Source organism: Lolium rigidum, chromosome 7 (genome assembly GCF_022539505.1).
Source record: "Lolium rigidum isolate FL_2022 chromosome 7, APGP_CSIRO_Lrig_0.1, whole genome shotgun sequence".
NCBI classification, from domain to species: domain Eukaryota; kingdom Viridiplantae; phylum Streptophyta; class Magnoliopsida; order Poales; family Poaceae; genus Lolium; species Lolium rigidum.
The window spans coordinates 338,557,561-338,571,910 of NC_061514.1; the positions used below are offsets into that span (position 1 = coordinate 338,557,561).

Genomic DNA, 14,350 nt, shown 5'->3' on the forward strand with positions numbered 1-14,350 from the left:
AAACTGCTTTTAACAAATCTGTTGAGGAAAAGCTTGATAAAATTGATATTATTGCTTCTAGAGTTGATAGACTTGCCTCTGATGTTAATCTTTTAAAATTGAAAGTTATGCCTAATAATGATATTGATAATAAGATTACTACTACAGCAAATGCCATCCAAGTTAGAATTAATGAGAATATAAGATTAATGGCTGAACTGCGTGCTAGGTGGGATAAAGAGGAAAATGAAAAACTAGCTAAAGAGAATAATGTAGCTAAAGTTTGGACTATTACCACCACTAGTAATGCTAATTCTTCACATGTTGCTGCACCTCCTACTATCAATGGTAAAATAATTGGTGTTGGCAATGTTTCTACTCCTAGTGCAAAGCGTACAAAGCTGCCTGAAATTGCTAAAACTGCTGAAACTGCTTGTGATAAAACTGCTAAAATTTTTTCCAACCTTGGGAACAATGATCCCATTGCTGTAGCTCATAATGATTTAGATTTTGATGATTGCCACATCTCTGAAGTTATAAAGTTCTTACAAAAACTTGCTAAAAGTCCCAATGCTAGTGCTATAAATTTAGCCTTTACAAAACATATTACAAATGCTCTCATAAAAGCTAGAGAAGAGAAACTAAAACTTGAAACTTCTATTCCTAGAAAGTTAGAGGATGGTTGGGAGCCCATCATTAAAATGAAATTCAATGACTTTGAATGTAATGCTTTATGTGATCTTGGTGCAAGTATTTCTGTTATGCCTAAAAAGATTTATGATATGCTTGACTTGCCACCATTGAAGAATTGTTATTTGGATGTTAATCTTGCCGATAATGTTAAAAAGAAACCTTTGGGGAGGATTGATAATGTGCACATTACGGTTAACAATAACCTTGTCCCCGTTGATTCTGTTGTCTTGGATATCGAATGCAATGCATCTTGTCCTATTGTGTTGGGAAGACCTTTTCTTCAAACTGTTGGTGCTGTTATTGATATGAGGGAAGGTAATATTAAATATCAATTTCCTCTGAAGAAAGGTATGGAACACTTCCCTAGAAAGAGAATGAAGTTGCCTTTTGATTCTATTATTAGAACAAGTTATGATGTTGATGCTTCTACTCTTGATGTTACTTGATTTGCACTTTCTGCGCCTAGCTGAAAGGCGTTAAAGAAAAGCGCTTATGGGAGACAACCCATGTTTTTACTACAGCAATTTTTTGTTTTGTTGAGTCTTGGAAGTTGTTTACTACTGTAGCAACCTCTCCTTATCATGTTTTTGTGCCAAGTAAAGTTTCTATGTCAAAGTTGATGTTATATTTGGGATCGCTGCGCAGAAACAGCATTGCTGTCTGTCACGAATCTGGGCACAGGCCTCTGTAGAAAATCCGAAAAAATCTGCCAATTTACGAGCGTGATCCTCAGATATGTACGCAACTTTCATTAGTTTTGAGTTTTTCCATTTAAGCAAGTCTGGTGCCAGCTTTAAATTCGTCTTTACGGACTGTTCTGTTTTTGATAGATTCTGTCTTTTATTTCGCATTGCCTCTTTTGCTATGTTGGATTTATTTATTTGATCCATTAATGTCCAGTAGCTTTATGCAATGTCCAGAAGTGTAAAGAATGTTTGTGTCACTTCTGAATGTGTGAATTATTAATTGTGCACTAACCCTCTAATGAGTTTGCTTGAAGTTGAAGTTTGGTGTGAAGGAAGTTTTCAAGGGTCAAGAGAGGAGTATGATATTATACACTATATAATTTTCAATCAGTTTAGCACCCTTCATAACGATTTGAGCACTGTAGATGTGCAAATTATCCACTTCTTTGTTCAATCGTTGCCTGACACGTAGCTATTTTTTTCCTTGCTTCATCCGTTCGCTCGGTAAGTTGATTTGCATCTTTTTTATTTTTTGAGCAACGGGTGACCGGCTACCGGTTGGCCTGGCCTCCTTGCCCGTCGCTGTTGCAATGAATTTCACCGCTTACACTTTTTAATTAATTTTCCCACCGCTTTGACCGAAGCAGAGTTATCTAAAAATGTTTGTATTCCGCACGGTTCTGTCCGCTGGGCGAGGCGGCACCACCAACAACATCTATTCCAGCCGACCAGCCCTATGGAGCCCATACCAAGCTCGGTGGAGACAGCAGCGTCCGCGGCAGCGGAGGAAACAACCGCGTCCATGGGGGTGTGGAGGTGGCGGAAGAAGCAGCCGGCGTCGCGAATTTCCAGCTTATGTACATGGCCCTGAAAGGTAGCGCGGAAGGGATACACGACCTCATCGATGCCTGCGCCGACCGCAACTTCCGCGGCATAGACTGCATGAAGATGCATATCCCCGCCTGCGAGTAGCACGCACTGGTCGTACAGCCAGTTGTCCGCCGTGGTTCTTCTGTAGGTAGTCTCTCTGCATCCGTGCAGCCACTTTTCTCCATGTACGCCCAGCTGCTGTTTCATTTGTTTCTCTCCTTGCGCCAGCTGCTGCTAGCTGTTCTATGGTTGCCGCTGCTGCTGTTCCTCTCTCTCTCTCTACTATTCCTTCTCCTGCGATACGATTGCTCTTTCCTCTTTTCTTTGGTGGATATGCCCTTGCAGATCCTCAAATTTTTTTGTGTCTACTTGTGTGTGATCTCATGCCTTCTACCTGTTCGATGTTATGCTCATAAGAACTTAAACTAATTATTCAAGTTATGTTTTGTGGGATTCTGAGATCTAGGACAATTGCAAATTCACAATACACTGCGAGTACACCTGGTTGTGTTATTTTTATTTCGTGAATTTTGTCTTGCTGTAGGGGGGCACTGCACAGCCGACTATTTACCTTGGAATGGTGCTGATGCACAAGGTTTTTAAGAGGATTCTGATTCATTCCTTTTCGTTTAGAGTGCAGTGGCTTAGATGATCTCGGTGCTTATATTGGGTTGTTTGACAGGTGAATTTTGATGCGAGATAGAATATGACATGATCCACGACTACAAGGTTCTCTAGGACGTGTTTCAAAGCTGGAGATAAGCAAGGTACCAACTCTCGGAGTTTTCATTTTCTCTCGGCCTTGCCATCTTTCTTAGTTTAACATGGGTTGGTAACCTGTAGCTGTCACGTAGTACAAATTTCTGCTGCATCTGAAATTCTGCTTTGTTCTTGGTAAGCTAATAGCTTTGATGTGCTTTTATTATTAAATTGGTTGCTAGCTTACTCTTATGATCTGTACCTGAATGTACTTAAGCTTGAAACACAAAAAGTCATGATCCTGGTTCCATTGCATAAACATGAAAACATGCATCACATTCAATACATGAAACTACAAGACTGAAACGAAATCCTTTTCTGACCCTTGGCATGTACCAACACTACAAAGCTGAAAGCAAAACGTAAATGCTACATTATTTTTTACATAATTTGCTTCTCCATAGCAGGCGATCAAGATATAGAACCCATGGCTGTCTCAGACTCCCGTGTGCTTCTCACTTGAGCAGAAGCTGTATCTAAGAAAAATATTCATGTAGTGTTCAAGGGAAGTTGTTTCATTGCTAAATAGTGAAAGAAGTTCAGATTTATCTCTTTCAATATTTGCGGAGAGGCTAAATAACAATTTGTATTTCATTTTAGTGGAATGATAAGTGGTTGGTACATTTTCTTAGCAACCAATATATGGAACAGTTTCAGTAATGCCTAGATGTAACATATATCACGGAGCAATGTGAGATTGGATATATTTTTCTGGTTTAGTAATCGTTATCTGGTCTGGATTTGTGGATTTTCTTTGTTGCACTAGAAAAGTAAGATGGTGATTAATTCTGGTGTAGTCCAGCTGTTGAGCTTAACCTTCACTTTTGCATGATTGATGCTTTTACAGTTCCTTTTGCACTTCCATATGTGAGTTATTGCTTAAGAGAGGCTTCAAACAGTAGCTGTACATCGAATCGTTACCTAGCAAGCATTGAAGTATCAGCGAGATATAGATTGGGTCAATCTAAGAAACTTATGCTATCATAGCAATCCCACTGTCAGGGAAAAGGTTGAACACGAGGGCAAGTCACGGCTCTGGCAGCAATTTTTATTGACGATTGCTCAGAAAGACAACAAATAATCAAATCTAAATTTATGTTGTAGATGCTGCAAATATCTATAGAACTGTATGTTGGACCTTAAAAATTATCAGATTCGTTGAACATATCTGTAAGTTTCCTAAGAGGCACATGCGCAGCCTCTGATGCTATCCTATTTTTTATGCAATAAAATTCAAACTCTACAGTCAGTAAACGCAGGCACAACCTGTTCGAAGAAAGCACAGGATGTTTTTGAGGTGTCGGTCTTCTTCTTTGGGGACGCTCACACCCACTACTCTGTCGGCGCCATTGGCAGCCAAGTCTGCATGAACAAGGGTACAATGCTGGCCACAATTTCCTTTGCATTCATTGATCAATCGGTGCCCTAATGGTGATTCTGAGTTGATTTGTTGTTATGGTGGTGATGTTACTACAGGGAAAAGGGTTCTTTCATTCTCTGTGAGTATTGTCTTTGAAGGGAAATGAGTATTGTAGATGGGCGTCTCTGCGGATTTCAGCAAATGGGGAGATGAATGACGGGATGGCTTGCACCATGGCCACAAACAAGTATGCACTTCTTCCTTCACGATGTGACTATCTCTGAAAATCTGTAGCTGCAAACTACCAATAAGATACAATACCTGAGGATTGTGTGCTCATCTCTTCAAAGATATTAACGCTTGGCAGGACATGAATACAATATGTTCTAGCACTGAAATAATATTCATCTCATTTAGACATATGTTTGCGTTCCTATGATAAGACCTTGGACATGTCGTCAGGATGATCACTCCAATTAAGGGTTGAGTGTGTTTTATTACTCAGATAGCACTGTTGTTATAGAAATAAAAGAGTACAGAGTACTAGAGAATAGAAAAGTGAGAAAATTTTATGCTCATATCTTCAGAGTTATCAGCATATTAGTAGTGTAGTATGTGTTGGCACTGAAATGGCATGAACCCATTTAGACATAGTTTCCTTCCTACGTATATGATCCTGGTCATTGTGTGAATATCATGGCAACAACCATAGGGTAGTCTAATTAGCAGTGTGTGGCTCAGGAATATGTTCAATTCACAACACCAATCATGTCTTGAGCAGATTATTTATATGCAGGATTTCCAATATTATTGTACGACATTTGAACTGTGGCTGGGTGATTAGGCAGTTGGACTTTAAATGACCAAATTAGACAATCCCCGAAAGAAATAGTCCGATGGTTATATTAGGTATATTTGAGATACCACTGTTGATTTCCATGCATGACGAGTGTTTCTTTTAGACTTGAAGTTTTCATTGGTGGAAGCAAATTGTAGCTGAAAATGTTTTTTCTTATCTTGGTTTCACTTTCAGATGTTATGTTTAGTTGGAGAGCTGATTTACATCATGGCTAAACCACAAGAATAAATGTACATGTGGTTTAGATAAACGATGTTCTGATTCTGAACTTCTCTATTCCTTTTCAGGATTAAGGGATGAATAGTACAAAGTTCATTCATGGGCGAGGACCCTTGAAAAAAACAACAGGCTGACGGCAAATGAAGAAGAAAACAGAACACCTTACGGACTCCCTCTTCGACAACGAAGCTGAGCTCTCGATCCCTTCCAACGCCGTTCCAGCTCTTGACCTCCCAACGCCGCGCTTGATCCCGGACGACAACAAAACTCGCTCCAGTTGACAACCTCCCCACGCCAAAAATGGAACTGGCCTTCACTCTCTCCTCAAACAACAAAGCCAGCAATGCCGGACACTGACAGCTTGAAGAAAAAGGATCACAAGTACCACCGTCTTAGCATGATATCCGCTATGTAGCAATGTACTGTATTATTATAACTGGCTAATATACCGCTTTAGGTACTCAATCCTATGAAATATGTAATCAAGTACGAGCATGCACCAATACCACTAGCTAATCCCTGTTCCATGAACGAACCGCCCTTCTAGCACCATCACTTTTCAGCACTGTCACATTGGTGGCGATCATCGATATTGTCTCAAGGACGAGGACATCAATGCAGAGTACTCACAGGACCCAGATTGTCCGCATCAACAACGCGCAACTAACTTTGGGTACCATCAGGAAAGCTGCTGAGTATCTTCAGCCTCCAAATCTCAAACTAACTACCCCCACTATGTATTCAGCCTCCAAATCTCAAACTAACTACCCCCACTATGTAATTTTGCTAGAACACGCAGAGGCGCCATCTGGCTTTGGCTTAGCTCAGTGTAGATATGAATCAACGTCCTGCAAAATAGTTCAGTAAAACGTACAACCTCCACCATGTAATCCATCGTATATACATATGGTACTGCTACAGCTAGATAGCCACTGCTTTTCATATTGAGCCACGGGCGCGGCGTGCCGCTGCGCCAATGCCTCCTAGTACTATGATCAAGAGGAGTGAAAGCTCTAAGCTTGGGGATGCCCCCGTGGTTCACCCCTGCATATTTTAAGAAGACTCAAGCGTCTAAGCTTGGGGATGCCCAAGGCATCCCCTTCTTCATCGACAACATCATCAGGTTCCTCCCCTGAAACTATATTTTTATTCAGTCACATCTTGTGTTCTTTACTTGGAGCGTCGGTTTGTTTTTGTTTTTGTTTTTGTTTGAATAAAATGGATCCTAGCATTCACTTTGTGGGAGAGAGACACGCTCCGCTGTTGCATATGGACACATGTGTCCTTAGGCTTTACTCATAATGTTCAAGGCGAAGTTTCTTCTTCGTTAAATTGTTATATGGTTGGAATTGGAAAATGCTACATGTAGTAATTCTAAAATGTCTTGGATAATGTGATACTTGGCAATTGTTGTGCTCATGTTTAAGCTCTTGCATCATATGCTTTGCACCCATTAATGAAGAAATACATAGAGCTTGCTAAAATTTGATTTGCATATTTGGTCTCTCTAAGGTCTAGATAATATCTAGTATTGAGTTTTGAACAACAAGGAAGACGGTGTAGAGTCTTATAATGTTTACAATATGTCTTTTATGTGAGTTTTGCTGCACCGGTTCATCCTTGAGTTTGCTTCAAATAACCTTGCTAGCCTAAACCTTGTATCGAGAGGGAATACTTCTCATGCATCCAAAATCCTTGAGCCAACTACTATGCCATTTGTGTCCACCATACCTACCTACTACATGGTATTTCTCCGCCATTCCAAAGTAAATTGCTTGAGTGCTACCTTTAAAATTCCATCATTCACCTTTGCAATATATAGCTCATGGGACAAAATAGCCTTAAAAACTATCGTAGTATTGAATATGTACTTATGCACTTTATCTTTTATTAAGTTGCTTGTTGTGCGATAACCATGCTTCTGGGGAACGCCATCAACTATTGTTGAATATCATGTGAGTTGCTATGCATGTCCGTCTTGTCTGAAGGATCTATCATTTTAGTGGTTGGAGCATGCAAAATTGTTAGAGAAGAACATTGGGCTGCTAACTAAAGCCATGAACCATGGTTGAAGTTTCAGTTTTGGACATATATCCTCAATCTCATATGAGAATAATAATCATTGCTACATGCTTATGCATTTAAGAGGAGTCCATTATCTGTTGTCCATGTTGTCCCGGTATGGATGTCTAAGTTGAGAATAATCAAAAGCGAGAAATCCAAAATGCGAGCATTCTCCTTAGACCTTTGTACAGGCGGCATGGAGGTACCCCTTTGTGACACTTGGTTGAAACATGGCATGCAAAGATCCGGTAGTCCAAACTAAGTAGGACGAGGTGCGGGCACTATTAGTATACTATGCATGAGGCTTGCAACTTGTAAGATATAATTTACATAACTCATATGCTTTATTACTACCGTTGACAAAATTGTTTCATGTTTTCAAAATAAAAGCTCTAGCACAAATACAGCAATCGATGCTTTCCTCTTGAAGGAGCTTTCTTTTACTTTTATTGTTGAGTCAGTTTACCTATCTCCTTCCACCTTAAGAAGCAAACACTTGTGTGAACTGTGCATTGATTCCTACATACTTGCATATTGCACTTGTTATATTACTTTATGTTGACAATATCCATGAGATATACATGTTATAAGTTGAAAGCAACCGCTGAAACTTAATCTTCCTATGTGTTGCTTCAACACCTTTACTTTGATTTATTGCTTTATGAGTTAACTCTTATGCAAGACTTATTGATGCTTGTCTTGAAGTACTATTCATGAAAAGTCTTTGCTATATGATTCACTTGTTTACTCATGTCATTACCTTTGTTTTGATCGCTGCATTCATTACATATGTTTACAAATAGTATGATCAAGATTATGATGGCATGTCACTTCAGAAATTATCTTTGTTATCGTTTTACCTGCTCGGGACGAGCGAAACTAAGCTTGGGGATGCTGATACGTCTCCAACGTATCGATAATTTCTTATGTTCCATGCTACTTTATTGATGATACCTACATGTTTTATGCACATTATATGTCATATTTATGCATTTTACGGAACTAACCTATTAACAAGATGCCGAAGAGCCGATTCTTTGTTTTCTGCTGTTTTTGGTTTCAGAAATCCTAGTAAGGAAATATTCTCGGAATCGGACAAAATCTTCGCCCAGGGTCCTATTTTTGCACGAAGCTTCCAGAAGACCGAAGAGCTAAGGAAGTGGGGCCACGAGGCGCCAGCACCATAGGCCGGCGCGGCCCAAGCCCTGGCCGCGCCGACCTAGGGTGTGGGGCCCTCGTGTGGCCCCCCGCGTTGCCCTTCCGCCTACTTAAAGCCTCCGTCGCGAAAACCCCAGTACCGAGAGCCACGATACGGAAAACCTTCCGGAGACGCCGCCGCCGCGAATCCCATCTCGGGGGATTCAGGAGATCGCCTCCGGCACCCTGCCGGAGAGGGGATTCATCTCCCGGAGGACTCTTCATCGCCATGATTGCCTCCGGAGTGATGAGTGAGTAGTTCACCCCTGGACCATGGGTCCATAGCAGTAGCTAGATGGTCGTCTTCTCCTTGTTGTGCTTCATTGTTGGATCTTGTGAGCTGCCTAACATGATCAAGATCATCTATATGTAATTCTATATGTTGTGTTTATCGGGATCCGATGGATAGAGAGTACTATGATTATGGTGATTATCAATCTATTGTTTATGTGTTGTTTATGATCTTGCATGCTCTCCGTTACTAGTAGAGGCTCCGGCCAAGTTTTTACTCTTGACTCCAAGAGGGAGTATTTATGCTCGATAGTGGGTTCATGCCTGCATTGACACTGGGACGATGACGATGAAAGTTCTAAGGTTGTGTTGTGCTTGTTGCCACTAGGGATAAAACATTGATTCTATGTCTAAGGATGTAGTTGTCGATTACATTACGCACCATACTTAATGCAATTGTCAGTTGCTTAGCAACTTAATACTGAATGGGGTTCGGATGATAACCTGAAGGTGGACTTTTTAGGCATAGATGCAGTTGGATGGCGGTCTATGTACTTTGTCGTAATGCCCAATTAAATCTCACTATATTTATCATATCATGTACATGCATTGTTATGCCTTTCTCTATTTGTCAATTGCCCGACTGTAATTTGTTCACCCAACATGCTTTATCTTATGGGAGAGACACCTCTAGTCAACTGTGGACCCCGGTCCTATTCTTTACATAGCATACAATCTACTGCAATTGTGTTTTACTATTTTCTTGCAAACAAACATCTTCCACTCGATACGTTTAATCCTTTGTTACAGCAAGCCGGTGAGATTGACAACCTCACTGTTTCGTTGGGACAAAGTACTTGGGTTGTGTATTGCAGGTTCCGCGTTGGCGCCGGAATCCCTGGTGTTGCGCCGCATCACATATCGCGACCATCAACCTTCAACGTGCTTCTTGGCTCCTACTGGTTCGATTAAACCTTGGTTTCTTTCTGAGGGAAAACTTGCTACTGTGCGCATCATACCTTCCTCTTGGGGTTCCCAACGAACGTGTGAGTTACACGCCATCAGGCATCCCCAAGCTTAGATGCTTGAGTCTTCTTGAAATATGCAGGGATGAACCACCGGGGCATCCCCAAGCTTAGACTTTTCATTCTTCTTGATCGTAGTATATCATCCTCCTCTCTTGATCCTTGAAAACTTCCTTCACACCAAACTTCAAGCAAACTCATTAGAGGGTTAGTGCATAATTAAAAATTCACATGTTCAGAGGTGACACAAACATTCTTTTCACTTCTGGATATTGCATAAAGCTACTGGACATTAATGGATCAAAGAAATGAATCCAACATAGCAAAAGAGGCAATGTGAAATAAAAGGCAGAATCTGTCAAAAACAGAACAGTCCGTAAAGACGAATTTAAAGATGGCACCAGACTTGCTCAAATGGAAAAACTCAAAACTAATCAAAGTTTCGTACATATCTGGGGATCACGCTCGTAAATTGGCAGATTTTTTCGAATTTTCTACAGAGGCCTGTGCCCAGATTCGTGACAGACAGCAATGCTGTTTCTGCGCAGCGATCCCAAATATAATATCAACTTTAACATAGAAACTTTTCTTGGCACAAAAACATGATAAGGAGAGGTTGCTACAGTAGTAAACAACTTCAAAGACACAAATATAAAACAAAAATTTCTGTAGTAAAATAACACATGGGTTATCTCCCAAGAAGTTCTTTCTTTATAGCCATTAAGATGGGCTCAGCAATTTTGGTGATGCTCCCGCAAGAAATAGTATTTGAAGCAAAAGAGAGCTTCAAGAGGCAATTCAAAACACATTTAAGCCTAACATGCTTCCTATGCAAAAGAATCTTGTACACAAATGAATTCATGAAAAACAAAGTGACAAGCATAAGAGGATAAAACACGAGTAACTTCAAGATTCTCAACATAAAGAGGGGAAACGTAATATTATTAGGATGCCTATAACCATGTTTTCCTCTCTCATAATAACTTTCAGTAGCATCATTGATGAAATCTACAATATAACCATCACTTAAAACATTCTTATCATGGTTCATATGGATAAAGGTATCATTATTTTTGTCATAAGAAAAACTCTTCTCATTAATAGTAATTGGAGCAGGATCATTATCAAGAATTTGAACATGGTAAACAAGTTGCATACTAAGGGAATGGTTTTTGGCAAGCCCATCATAACTATGACAAGTTTCATAAGGATAATTGTAACATGTGTCATATACATCTCTATAGCAATTATCTAAACCAGAATATGTAATATCATCATTTTCACTAAAAGTAGAGGTCTCAAATATAGGATCTTCAAGCACAACATCCCCAAGCTTAGGGCTTTCAATATCATCGTTTAAGGGGGCACGAATAATGCTATCATCATTACTTTCATAATCAGTACCAAAGAGATTTCCAATATCAAAGGTAGTGTGCTCATTCAAATCATGATCGCTAATGTATGTAAAGGGCATAGGAAGATCATCGTATTCAGATTCATTATCACAATAATCATTAGGAGCAACATACTTACGGTTACCTAGCGTTATCTCATTCACGCGGGGATACGTCGTTACCTCTTTCTTTTTATTCTCCTTCTTCTTCTTCTTCTTCTTCTTCTTCTTCGTTCCCTTCTTCTTCTTCTTCTCTTCTTCCCTCTCCTCGCTCCCTTCTTTAGGAGGAAGAGGCTTGAAGGGTGGCTTGTCCGCATAACCTGATTTACTTTTAGAAACAATAGAAGAAACTTGGGAGGATCCCTCCTTTTCATTAATTAATTGAAAACACACAGCGGTCCTATCATATTTTGGCAAGGTGTCATCTTCTAAAATATTCTGTATGTAAGTATTTGTATGGCAATTATTAATGCAATAAGAAAAACACCCATGCAGGACATCATCAATATCAAGATCGTTAATATTTATCAAAGAAATTTTTCTTGATAACTCTTCACACTTCAAAAATAAGGTAAGTTCATCATGCTGATTAGGAATAATTTCATCATCACAATACAAATTTGCAGCACTCATGGGGTTCGAATTATCATTGGAGGAGCATTGAAAATTAAAATGACCAACTTTATGGCAAAGTTCACAAATAAAAGGATAGAGGGCACACACTTTTTCTCCAAGATCATCTAGAGCTCTAGACCACTTTCTAGTTTTTTCATTCCTATGATGGATACAATATTCTTCCTCAATTTGATTAATTCCACAAGGTCTATGTATTCCACAAAAATTAACATGCTTATAGGAAATAGTATTTTCAGGAGTTTGAGCACGCTTATTGCAATCATTAACAACAATTTCATTCTTCATGCAAGCCTCTTTAAAAGGTTCATGATACTTATCAAAATTCTTCCTAGGCAATTCAATGTGAAAAGCAAAAGCTTTATAAAGATTTGCAATAACTTGAGAGTCAAGACCATAAGTAGCACTCATATTTCGAAATTTATCAGAATTCATAAAAGTTTCAATGCATTCATAATCATAGTTTATACCTGATTCTTTACCTTTGTCATTCTCCCAATCTTCAGCGTTCTCCTTAATCCGATCAAGAAGGTCCCTTTTAAACTCTTCTTTGTTGCGCGTGAATGATCCAGAACAAGTAGTATCCAGCAAGGTCTTATCTTGAAAAGATAGTCTTGCATAGAAATTATCAATGATGGTATTACCTGGAAGCTCATGATTGGGGCATTTGAGCATTAAAGACTTCAACCTCTCCCATGCTTGGGCAATACTCTCTCCATCATGAGGCCAGAAATTATATATATGGTTTCGATCTTTGTGAATTTCACTTGGAGGATAGAACTTAGAACAAAATAGAGGCATAATATCCTTCCAATCAAGAGAGCGCCCGTCCTTCAACAGTTTATACCAATGCGCTGCTTTACCAGACAGTGACATAGAGAATAGTTTCTTCTTCACTTCATCCATAGAGATACCTGCACACTTGAATAACCCGCATAATTCATGCAAAAACAGTAAATGATCTCCAGGATGGATAGTTCCATCCCCTTCATAGCGGTTATCCATAACACGTTCAATAATTTTCATAGGTATTTTATACGGAATACTTTCAGCAGGTGGATTTAAAATATCAGAAGCATCATTAGAGTTATCACATATGGGAGATAAAGCATTATCAGAGCAAAATATTTCTTCCAAAGTGGAGGAGCTAAAAAGATTTTTTTTATGTAAACTAGCTTCCCCAAGCTTAGACTTCTTCATAGCATTAGCAGTAATTGCATTCATACCAATAACATTGCTATTATCATGCAAGTAAGGTGCCATAGGTTTTTTAATTTTCGCATCAAACAATTCTAGATTAGGAAAAAGATTAAAAAGCTCACCAATTTTTTTGTTGTTTTCCATTATGCCTAACTAGTGAAAATAAAAACAAGAAACAAAAAGATGCAATTGCAGGATCTAAAGGAAATAGCTTCGAGCACACACACAATGGCGCCAGAAAAGTACTGGTTACACTGGAACCGGAGTATTAGTGCCTTTTACCTTTCCTCCCCAGCAACGGCGCCGTAAAAGTGCTTGATGTCTACGGGTGCTTCTATTCTTGTAGACAGTGTTGGGCCTCCAAGAGCAGAGGTTTGTAGAACAGCAGACAAGTTTCCCTTAAGTGGATTACCCAAGGTTTATCGAACTCAGGGAGGAAGAGGTCAAAGATATCCCTCTCAAGCAACCCTGCAATCACAAAGCAAGAAGTCTCTTGTGTCCCCAACACACCAAATACACTTGTCAGATGTATAGGAAACGGTAAACATGCAAATACACCAAATACACACCAAACACACCAAATACACACCAAATACACCAAATACACTTATATGAATAAAATATGGCAGCGAGTAAACATGCAACAAGACAGTAAGTAAACGGTGTTTGCAGTATTGGAAGCAAGGCCTAGGGATCATACTTTCACTAGTGGACACTCTCAACATTGATCGCATAATAAATACTTCTTCTCATATGTGCTACATACACTCTTGTTTGATAATGAACACATTGCGTAGGATTACACGAACCCTCAATGCCGGAGTTAACAAGCTCCACAATTCAATGTTCATATTTAAATAACCTTAGAGCATAATAGATCATTGCAAAATAAACCAAGAACTAACATAGTGCACACACTGTCCACATTACACTATGAAGGAGGAATAGATCACATCAATACTATCATAATGATAATTAACTCCACAATCTACAAGAGATCGTGATCATAGCCTACGACAAGAACCACATGGTGCACACACTAATCACCTTTACACCAAGTAGGAGGAATAGACTACTTTAATAACATCACATGAGTAGCACACAACTAGCAGCGATACAAAGCTCATCATATGGATCTCAATCATGTAAAGCAGCTCATGAGATCATTGTATTGGAGTACAG

The 14,350-nt window shown here is 39.4% G+C and overlaps 2 long non-coding RNA genes across 2 annotated transcripts; both read left to right on the forward strand.

Moving 5' to 3' along the window:
* Nucleotides 1-2,772: 2,772 nt before the first annotated feature.
* Nucleotides 2,773-3,638, forward strand: LOC124670485. Its single transcript, XR_006992535.1, has 3 exons — nt 2,773-2,823; nt 2,911-2,995; nt 3,395-3,638. It is a non-coding gene; the product is annotated as an uncharacterized LOC124670485 (long non-coding RNA).
* A 660-nt stretch (nt 3,639-4,298) lies between these two features.
* LOC124671257 lies at nt 4,299-5,560 on the forward strand. Its single transcript, XR_006992678.1, has 3 exons — nt 4,299-4,363; nt 4,464-4,594; nt 5,494-5,560. It is a non-coding gene; the product is annotated as an uncharacterized LOC124671257 (long non-coding RNA).
* Nucleotides 5,561-14,350: the final 8,790 nt, after the last annotated feature.